Raw genomic sequence first — 10,434 nt, forward strand, 5'->3', positions numbered from 1 at the left:
ATTGCATTGAGATTCTGATTATACAAGTTCATAGATGTTTCTTCTATAAGGCTTTAAAAAATATAAGTTGAAAAATATTTGTTTTACTGCGATCTTTAGTTAGCTCTCTTGTGGAGACTAGCTAGGATTGGTCAGGCGTTATTCTTTAGAGGATTTTCAAATTGTTTTGAAGGGAATGTATTTCTTCCATATTTCTGTTGAAGGCAATTCCTTCAAGAGTCCATCCGTATTGAATACAATATTATTCAATGCAAATATAGAGGATGAATTTTGCTAAATAATCTAGGCCAGATGTACGGGAATCTGTACTTGACCACCGTAAAATGATGTCATCTAAGAAATCAATAGAACAAGAGTCCTTAAACTAATATGACGTCAATGAAATAACGCCATTTTACGCTGGTCAAATTTAATTGAAGCCCATGAACTAATCAGTCATCAATGCAATAACGTCATTTTACGCTGGTCGAATTTAATTAAAAGATAATCGTGCAGTTGACACTATTTCTACACGTCTCTTCTAGTCAGTGCAAATGAAGTGACGCATTCTCAATTCCTGTAATACAAGTTTGAGCTCTCAACTGGAAAATTCAGCAAAAAGGTTGCAGGACAAAAATATCCATCTCGCATTACACTCCCCCTTAAACCGGTTTCATGAACTCTCTCTTGACCCTTAACTGCATCCCACATCAGATTACTGAGAAATAAAAGGATTAAAATCTTTCCTGGAAACTGAGAAATAGAACTTATTTTAGATCCAAGAAATAAAGTAGTCTTTCCTCGAAGCCCTCTTCATTCCGAACTAGAATATAGGCTACATCGCTTTCAAATGTAGGTAGCAAATATGTTGTGTTTGTTGGTTTGAACAAATTTTTCTCTCAAAAGTTTATTAATAGATTTCCCAATCAGCTTTACACTAGGTGCTATTCATAATTGAGCAACTTTTTGAAGTACTTAATTGAAAATAGTTGGATAGTGTGTCAGAATTTGAAAACGTTGTAAAGTGATTCATCGATGTTTGAAAATAGATAAATATAAGTGGGTGTGAAAACTATTTTCAATTAGATATCAGAAGAAGGTATTGACTAGAAATTATTCCTCCAGTGTGAAACTTCCTATAAATTCAAGTTGGAATTGAATAAAATATTATTGTAATCATAGTGGATTTTGATTGGAGGAGAGAATAAAAATTAGTAGTAGGTAATTGACCGAGCGAAGTGAGGTCTAAGATTCAAGTCGACGTTTTGGCATTTCTCTTGATGTTTAAATGTTTATATGTTGCGCATTTACGGCGAAACGTGGTAATAGATTTTCATGAAATTTGACAGGTATGTTCCTTTTTTAATTGCGCGTCGACGTATATACAAAGGTTTTTGGAAACTTTGCATTTCAAGGATACTATAAAAGGAGAAAGGAACCTCCTTCATACGCCAATATTAGAGTAAAAATCAGACTATAGAATTATTCATCATAAATCAGCTGACAAGTGATTACACAGATGTGTGGAGAAGCCAGTCTATTGCTGTATTTCCATAAGGTCTCTAGTTTCAATCAGGTACTTGTGGATGAGAATAGTGCGTGAGGTCTACTGTTCACAGAACTACTAGTTATTTGTGTATTTAAAAGTATTTCTCCTGCTTGTTAAGAATCCAGAGTGTTGAGATCTTTCTGTAAAGTTGTGAAGGTAGAAGTTAGTCTGTTAGAAGATATCCATATTCTAGATATCCTACCGAGTTTATTGAACTTTTGTGTTTCTGTGAGGGTGATATTGTCGTGGATATCCATAAATGAATAAAAACGACACGATATCGTCCAATACTAATCTATTAAAACAATTTGAGATACTAGAACCGGTTGTCACCCCATTATTAATAACTAGTGAACTGAATCCCGCTTTCCCAAAAGCCAGTTAAATTTTAATCGTGATTAATTCTTCAGAGAAAAACTGTCTCTTAAAAAAAGCCTTCTCTGATTGGTACTCGTGAAATTAATCACGGTTAAAACTTAAGCGGCTTTTGTGCAACCGGACCTGAGAGCTCAAATATTAAGCAGCAGAATATTGTAGTATGGGAGTAAAGCACTACGATTGGCCATTAGCTGTTGACCAATGAAGGTTGAGCTCTAATGTCATTGGCCGAGACAAGACACGACCAATTATTCCAAAAATAAGGTTATGAGAGCTGTTTAATAACAAGCAATGCAGAAAAACTCAGTAGCTAATAAAGCCAAATGAAATAATATGAGAAAGAATGGGAGAATATACAATTTAAAAATAATAACACGACAATACATCAAGATCTGTTTCAATACTAAAAAAATCCATAGTTCCTAGCTGATACGAAATGTAGGCTAGGCGTTGCTTCTCAATCCAATAGAGCGTGTCATAGTTGTTTTCTGTTTGAATAAGAATTTTTTGTTGAAAAGCTCTTAAGTAATCAACCAGCGTATATATCCTGGTCGTATATATTCGTCTGTATATTTTATCTGCATATATTTCGGTCACAGATCAGGGTTCTAAGTAGGCCTGCTGTCCTAACATTTTTGTCACAGAGACGAGTTCTTTTGTTGAGTCAACAGTGATATTCTATCATTATTGACAGAATGTATCTTTAGTTTGTTTAACCTACATTACTTATAGAAAAAAACATTGTTCAAACCTGCACAACAATCCAAAGATTAGTGATGAATCGTTTCTATTATTGTCTTGTAATCGGGTGAGTTCCCAAGAAATGTAAAAAAATGCGTACGGTGACTTAAAACTTGTCGATTCTGGGTTAATTTTCTGAATTTGAAGTGTTACTAATGCGCCCAGCAGTGGAAGATCACTTCAATAAAAGTTCTAAATCTGTCATTCTCAATTTCAGTGAGAAGGATTTTATCAATTTGTTCTTATTTTATTATAATTTAGACTAGGCCACTATTAATTCCTTTTGAATAGCCCCTTCTACTCAGTTAAAGAGTTTACAGACAGGAAAACGACTGTAGAAGATTTCAATATCTAGAATTTATTGATATTACTGTTCTATGAATAGGATTAATATACATGTTCTGTATTGTAAATGCTGTATGTGACTGTGTATTGTGTTGTCTTGACTGTCTTTGTGCCGGTTGCACAAATGCCGGTTGAATCTTAATCGTGATTAATTCCACGAGAACCAACCAGAGAAGCCGTCTTTTCAAAAACGCCTTCTCTGATTGGTTCTCGTCAAATTATTCACGGTTAAAAATTGACCGGGCCTTTGTGTTGACTGAGTATTGTTTTTGATTTATTTTTTGTTATTGTATTATATTACTCAATAAATTACTCTAAATCACAATGATTCTCCAATAAAAAATTTTATTCATAATACAGTCATTTTGACAGTATATTTATTTATTTATTTATTTATTAGATAGAGTGAGCAATACAATAGTCGGAAAAGAAAAAACAGGCTATTGCCCAAAACTTTTTCAATTTCCTGATTTTGTCACAAATCGTCCAAATATTATGTAGGTTACCATATGTTTACTTCAATTTCAACACAAAATCTTCAATCTGAAACTATGAATCAGAATAAAACAAAGAATTTCAAATTTAGATAGATTGATAATGAAACTTCCGTTAAAACAAAAACCAAACTTCAAGTATTCACAAAATATAGAATAAAATCACTTAAATTTTGAGCTCGAAAATATCACTTTCACCATAGCTGATTGACTGGTACATATGTGAAATTGTAACATCCTTTTTTGGGCTAGTAGAATTCATTATTTTTCTCATTTTTATAGTCATTTTTTCACTTTTCATAGATCACTCCGATTCCTAATTCCTCAAAATTCAATCGAATATCACCCTGCAATCTCATATCACAGATTCAAGACTGCAAATATTCTTGTAGAAGCATTTTGCAGTATTCTGCCTGTGCTAATATGATTTCATATTCAGGTAAGAGCAGTACAATAATAATCATTATGTTGAGAAAGAATAATATTGGATGTTATTTGGATAAAATTTAAAACAAATCAAAACGAACGATAAAATGGTAGGCCTACTGTATTACAGTCACTATGAAGTACTAAAGTTTATCTTAGTGAAATGTGAATGTCCTTCAAAGCTTTTTCAAGCGTCTTGAAGCAACTTTCTTTTGGAAATCTTCCATGTGCAAATGGAATAGATGAATAAGTTGGACTGTATTATAAGACAGTGTGGCGGCCACGTAAAGACATGGCGACCCACTTTAACGGAAAGTCATATTCTGCCAAAGGAATTCGCCACAAGCCATATGCTACGATACTTGCACTTTCTTCAGTAATAACATAACAGATTTTCTCTGATATAATCATAACTGAGTAAGTTATTCTTGTTCTATAGTGAGGTCCACGTTATTATGGCAGTATTTGATTAACATTGGTATTGCTATCCTTGTTTATCATTCAACAAAGCAGATAGCGAATCATAGTGTTGTGTATCAAGTTGAGATGATACTGTATCATGTGTGGTGATACTGCATCATATTGTGTTGATACTGTAGTTGTTCTTGTTCTATAGTGAGGTCCACGTATTTTAATGGCAGTATTTGATTAACATTGGTGTTGCTATCCGTGTCTATCATTCAACAAAGTAGATAGCGATTGTATCAAATCATAGTGTTGTGTATCAAGATGAGATGATACTGTATCATGTGTGGTGATACTGCATCATATTGTGTTGATACTGTAGTTGTTCTTGTTCTATAGTGAGGTCCACGTTATAATGGCAGTATTTTATTACCATTGGTGTTGCTATCCTTGTCTATCATTCGACAAAGCAGATAGCGAATGTATCAAATCATAGTGTTGTGTATCAAGTTGAGATGATACTGTATCATGTGTGGTGATACTGCATCATATTGTGTTGATACTGTAGTTGTTCTTGTTCTATAGTGAGGTCCACGTATTTTAATGGCAGTATTTTATTACCATTGGTGTTGCTATCCGTGTCTATCATTCAACAAAGTAGATAGCGATTGTATCAAATCATAGTGTTGTGTATCAAGTTGAGATGATACTGTATCATGTGTGGAGAACTGCATCATATTGTATTGATACTGTAGTTGTTCTTGTCATATAGTGAGGTCCACGTTATAATGGCAGTATTTTATTACCATTGGTGTTGCTATCCTTGTCTATCATTCGACAAAGCAGATAGCGAATGTATCAAATCATAGTGTTGTGTATCAAGTTGAGATGATACTGTATCATGTGTGGTGATACTGCATCATATTGTGTTGATACTGTAGTTGTTCTTGTTCTATAGTGAGGTCCACGTTATAATTGCAGTATTTGATTAACATTGGTGTTGCTATCCTTGTCTATCATTCGACAAAGATAGCGAATGTATCAAATCATAGTGTTGTGTATCAAGTTGAGATGATACTGTATCATGTGTGGTGATACTGCATCATATTGTGTTGATACTGTAGTTGTTCTTGTCTATAGTGAGGTCCACGTTATAATGGCAGTATTTGATTAACATTATTGCTATCCTTGTCTATCATTAGACAAAGCAAAAAGCTCTATCCTTCTCTAGCTCTGCATCGTTGTCAGACCGTTTTTCAACAATGTAGAGGTAAAATAAATCAACAAAATATTTCATCTCAATATGAAATTATTGAACAATAGAATAAAATATAGATGATTTAAACAAGAATGGACAGGTCACATCAGATATATCTATCAGCTATTCTCCTTAGAGGAGGCAGTGGCAAGGCAGGCAATCGGCAACACTGTTCTACTATCTCCACTGCCATTATAACGTGGACATTACTATAAAGTAGGCTATATGTTTTCTCTATCAACTTATATTCTCCAATTTGAAACCTTAGAAAAGTTATAGAATAGACACGGCCTATTGTATATTCATACTGAAAGTCGATGAAGCCAAATTCTACTGCTATATCTCCAAATCGTGACGTCAGCATCAACCAAAAAAAGTTTTCTGTAGAGTTTGTTTACATTGTTTTCCATAGCAGATTGTGTCTACTTCAGCGGGAGCGCAGCTGGAGTTTACCATTTTAATGAATAATAATTCCTTCTAATAATACATCCTTCTGAAATAGACACAATCTGAAAGTTTTCTATCCGATGATGACGTCACGATTTGGAGATATGGCAGTAGATGTTGGCTTCAGAAGCTAGACTTCCCAGCGTGTCTATTCTATAACTGGTCTAAGTTTGAAACATCTCACCTACTCATTCTTAAAGGGAGTACTTCAGTTTTTCAAGTTTTCTGATTGCCTAGTCATTGAGATACTGAAAGAATAAAGGGAAATTGAACTATTCGGTATGTAAAGAATTCTGTTACATAGTTGGGTACCAGCCTATAGTGAGGTTCTCGGAGAAAATAATAGCAGTGGAGAAAAAATGGAGAACGGTGTTGCCGATTCTCTGCCTTGCCACTGCCTTCTATAGAGGATAGCTGTACCGATTCTTCAACACCATCCTTGAAAATAGTCCAATCCAAATAGGAGCCTTGATATTATAGGATTTTGTACAATATTGTTTGATCATTCTAAAAAAGAATTGTAATTCGATTATTGTTTGGGATAGCCTACCGTTGTTTACCGTTATTTGTCAGTGTTTTGAATGAAGTGTCACAATGTTGTGATCTGTTGAATTGAATATTTAACCACATTCTGACAGTAGTGTTATCTAGTGAAGGTCACTGATTTGGGATACATTCGTCATGCAGCTATACAGCTTGTTATGCTGTGTTGGTAACTCTTTGGATAAATGTCACAATAGAGAGACATACACATAATTTTCTGTGACTTTGTAACCATATACTTCTGTGGCTTTGTTGTCTCTACACATTTTCCAACTGTATTTGAGAAAGTATCAATTGTATTTGAGAATAGTCATTTGTATTTTAGAAAACGTCAGATGTAAATGAGAATAATCAATTGTATTTGAGAAATCATCACTTGTAGTTGAGAATAGTGAATTTTATTTGAGAAAGTATCATTTTAATTTGAGAACATATGATTTGAAATCGAGAAGTTGTCAGTTGTAATTGGTAAATGATTTTAAAAAAATCTGTGCTTCCAGTACTTATATTTATAATAATATTGTACTCATAAAAAATAATATGATATTATATTTGATATTCCAATGAAACGTTTAGTTTTTAAATGAAAAATTATTTTTGAGCCGCAAAATCCATTGAAGAATTGCCGAATTTGTAGTAAAATAGACCTATAAAATAAAGGTATGATTCATGGGATGTAGAAAATATTATGATTCGATAGAAAATATTTCGAAGGTGAAATTGAAATAAATTCGTAGTTAATATGAGAAGACAGAAAGATGGGACACTCCAACTGACCATTGACAATTAACCAAGTTATAATATTGATCAATTGCTCACACTACCATTCAACCATTAAGTAAATAAATGAATCTTTATTCAATGAAAAGTACATTACAGAATAACAATAATCAAATATTGAATTCAACAAAAATGCGTAGTGTACAGTCAATGAATACAATAACCATTCATCTCCAACGTTATCCCTCTCACTATACCCAATCATCTCAGGGTGGTCTAAAAGAGATCTAAAAGTGAAATAAGTTTGGCAAAAAGTTGTACCAGATTGAAAACATGTTGATAGCACTCAAAAATGTTAAACCACTCAAAAAACGTAAACTTCATTTGTGAAAAGCAGGGTATAAAGCAGGGTTTATTTTTAAAACTTGATAAACTGAAAACCTGACGGAATGAAATCTTGAAGAATTGAAAATAGGCCTATAACCATCCTCGGTTGATTAAGAATCTATATGCAAAAATTCAAGTTAATCAGTCCAAGACGCGGATACTTTCATTTGTGACAAGCAGGGTATATTTTAAAACTTGATGAACTGAAAACCTGACGTAATGAAATCTTGAAGAATTGAAAATAGGCCTATAACCATCCTCGGTTGATTAAGAATCTATATGCAAAAATTCAAGTTAATCAGTCCAGTAGTTCAGACGTGAAGATTCGTCAAACATAATTTTCCTATCCCATACGTGTATAATCCAGTTCTTTCCTTTTATTATAGTATGGATGATAGACACTAATTGAAGACTGTTTATTCTATGACATGAGCAAGACATAAATGGGAAATTCTAGACTGAGTAGAGATGATAATGAATCCAGCACTCTTGAATTGATTGACAGAGAGAGATAAGCTAAGAGAGAAGTAGAGGTGAGAGATCAGCTGTAAGAAGGAATGTGCCAATCAGGTAAAAGAACGCAGAATTCTAAGAGAATATTACAAGAAACCAGAATGAGGAAATTCACCTGTGAGATAAGTGTAGAAAGAGGAAGGAGAGAAGTTTAGAAATGAACCCAAATACCACGATAAGGGTGAAGGAAGAGTGGAAGAACAAAGAAGAAAAAGGAGAAGAAGAAGAAGAAGAAGAAGAAGAGAAGAGAGAGAAGAAGAAAAGAATAATAAGAAGAAGAAGAAGAGAAGAAGAAGAAGAAGAAGAAGAAGCGACGAAGAAGAGAAGAAGAATAAGAAGAAGAAGAGAAGAAGAAGAAGAAGAGAAGAAGAAGAAGAAGAAGAGGAGAAAGGAGGAGGAGAAGAAAAGAAGAAGAAGAAGAAGAAGAAGAAGAAGAAGAAGAGAAGAGAAGAAGACGAAGAAGAAGAAGGAGAGGAGAAAGAAGAAGAAGAAGAAGAAGAAGAAGGAGGAGGAGGAAGGAGGAGAAGAAAAGAAGAAGAAGAAGAAGAAGAAGAAGAAAAGAAGAAAAGAAGAATAAGAAGGATAAGAAGAAGAAGATGATGATGATGATGGTGATGATGATGATGATGATGATGATGATGATGATGATGATGATGATGATGATGATGATGATGATGAAGAAGAAAAAGAAGAAGAAGAAGATGAAGAAGAAGGTGAGATGAGGATCAAAATAATGATGTTATCAGTGAATGATAACAAGATTAACAGCAGAAATTGTGAAGGATAGGGGTGCTGAAAACATAATGTACCTAACAAGAAAATATTATTGACAAATTTTGAGGTGATATCGGAGATAATATCAGTGAATACATAGTTTCAAAATATGTGTGGATCAATAACAAAATACTGTCCACCGCCTCCACCAAAAACTGATGTCTAATAATCCAAATGAAATATCACAAACAATCCAAAAAAAAATTTATAAGATAAAAAATTGTATCATTACTCACCGTCAGCTTCGTTTAATCCACCACACTGATAAGCCCACAACAGTTATCACGTGATTAATATTATTGTTCTCAAATAATTACAACTTTACTTCCAGAAACTCTCCTCAAAAGTAAAAAATACAACAGATGTCACAGTCTAAATCATAGATACTATAATAAAATGTTGAAAAGTGGGTTAAACAAATATCACGGACCCAATCAACAATTATTATGAATAATACTGTTCAAAATATAAATATACAAAAATTGTATCACGTCTCTGAATGACAATAACGTTGAGTAGCCTACAGTCGATGATAATCCCGTTCTAAAGCTGATAAGAACTGTCAAAAGACCGGGTTCCCAACTAGAGTCTATAGTGAACGAATACAATACTTTATATAAAACAATTACAAATAATGTTCAGAAATTAAATAGACAAAACTTAAACCACGTCTCTTAATAAACAATTACAAATAATGTTCAGAAATTAAATAGACAAAACTCGAACCACGTCTCTTAATAACAACAAATTTGAGTATAGTCGATGATATCCCGTTCTAAAACTGTCAAAAAACCGGGCCCCCAATTAGAATCTCCACTGAAAGGATTAGAATACTTTATATGAAACAATCACAGATAATGTTCAGAAAATGAATAGACAAAATACCACGTCTCTCAATGACAACAAAGTCGAGTACAGCCGAAGATATCCCGTTCTAAAACTTTCAAAAAACCAATAAAATTGTGAACAGTCGTTGATAATATCTCGTTTCAAAACTGATAAGAACTGTCGAAAAACTGGGACAATCTACACTGACCGATTACAATATTTTATGTAATTATTATCTCGGAAGTAGGACTCTAACTACAATCTTCACCGATCGATTACTATATTTTATATAATAATAATTATTTTCTCGGCGGTAGGAGCATGTTAGAGTGGACTAAAGTGAGACACTGTACCGCTTTCACTGTTGAGTCTGCGACGGGTCTTGCAGTGTTACTGGAAGATGCAGACTGACTGAGGACCGACCGAAGCAGGTTCATTCACTTGCCACGGTTGTGGTGAGCGCTCGCGCACGCTTGTGCGTGCGTGCGTGCGTGTGGCTGTGGTGTGACGCAATGTTTGTGTGTGGTGGAAAGGGTACTGAGTAGTGGTGGACTACTCTTGATGGCCCAGAGGGAGAGAGAGGGTGGGAGTATAAAGAAAAGATATTTCAAACCATGGGATATCTTCTCATGCTATCTTTTCTCTAA

General features: G+C 33.9%; 1 protein-coding gene across 1 annotated transcript in view; it reads right to left on the bottom strand.

Moving 5' to 3' along the window:
• The window catches only part of LOC120353513, a gene marked incomplete at its 3' end in the record, with an annotated part of 55,438 nt that extends 45,250 nt beyond the window's left edge, over positions 1-10,188 (bottom strand). Inside the window, 1 exon segment of the mRNA XM_039437385.1 lies at positions 9,196-10,188.
• Positions 10,189-10,434: the final 246 nt, after the last annotated feature.

This window comes from Nilaparvata lugens, chromosome 11 (genome assembly GCF_014356525.2).
Source record: "Nilaparvata lugens isolate BPH chromosome 11, ASM1435652v1, whole genome shotgun sequence".
NCBI classification, from domain to species: domain Eukaryota; kingdom Metazoa; phylum Arthropoda; class Insecta; order Hemiptera; family Delphacidae; genus Nilaparvata; species Nilaparvata lugens.